The sequence below is a fragment of the Volvox carteri genome (genome assembly GCF_000143455.1).
Source record: "Volvox carteri f. nagariensis unplaced genomic scaffold VOLCAscaffold_18, whole genome shotgun sequence".
Lineage (NCBI taxonomy): Eukaryota > Viridiplantae > Chlorophyta > Chlorophyceae > Chlamydomonadales > Volvocaceae > Volvox > Volvox carteri.
The window spans coordinates 1742177-1743105 of NW_003307561.1; the positions used below are offsets into that span (position 1 = coordinate 1742177).

At 54.6% G+C, this 929-nt stretch overlaps 1 protein-coding gene across 1 annotated transcript in view; it reads right to left on the minus strand.

Moving 5' to 3' along the window:
* Nucleotides 1–929, minus strand: part of VOLCADRAFT_117582 (uncharacterized protein) — a gene marked incomplete at both ends in the record, with an annotated part of 37166 nt that overhangs the window by 10699 nt on the left and 25538 nt on the right. The window lies entirely within an intron of this gene.

The window sequence follows — 929 nt, forward strand, 5'->3', positions numbered from 1 at the left end:
AAGCTCTGAAGGACTGCGCGGCCTCAGCTCTAACGAGGCTGCGTCGTACGTGAGGCGCCTTAGCACGGTATCGTGCACGGTAAGTCTGGGCCGCAAGCATAGGGTTTTAACTGCTGTTCGCGCTTCATTGCAACCGTTAGTCGTTAGAATCCGCATGTTTAACCGTGTCATCTGTACTTGTGCAGGGTCTCCTCTCCGCAGAGTTTGTGTTTGAAGCTCTGGAGGACTGCGCGGCCTCAGCTCTAACGAGGCTGCGACGTACGTGAGGCGCCTTAGCACGGTATCGTGCACGGTAAGTCTGGGCCGCAAGCTTAGGGTTTAAACTGCTGTTCGCGCTTCATTGCAACCGTTAGTCGTTAGAATCCGCATGTTTAACCGTGTCATCTGTACTTGTGCAGGGTCTCCTCTCCGCAGAGTTTGTGTTTGAAGCTCTGAAGGACTGCGCGGCCTCAGCTCTAACGAGGCTGCGACGTACGTGAGGCGCCTTAGCACGGTATCGTGCACGGTAAGTCTGGGCCGCAAGCTTAGGGTTTAAACTGCTGTTCGCGCTTCATTGCAACCGTTAGTCGTTAGAATCCGCATGTTTAACCGTGTCATCTGTACTTGTGCAGGGTCTCCTCTCCGCAGAGTTTGTGTTTGAAGCTCTGAAGGACTGCGCGGCCTCAGCTCTAACGAGGCTGCAACGTACGTGAGGCGCCTTAGCACGGTATCGTGCACGGTAAGTCTGGGCCGCAAGCTTAGGGTTTTAACTGCTGTTCGCGCTTAATTGCAACCGTTAGTCGTTGGAATCCGCATGTTTAACCGTGTCATCTGTACTTGTGCAGGGTCTCCTCTCCGCAGAGTTTGTGTTTGAAGCTCTGAAGGACTGCGCGGCCTCAGCTCTAACGAGGCTGCGACGTACGTGAGGCGCCTTAGCACGGTATCGTGCA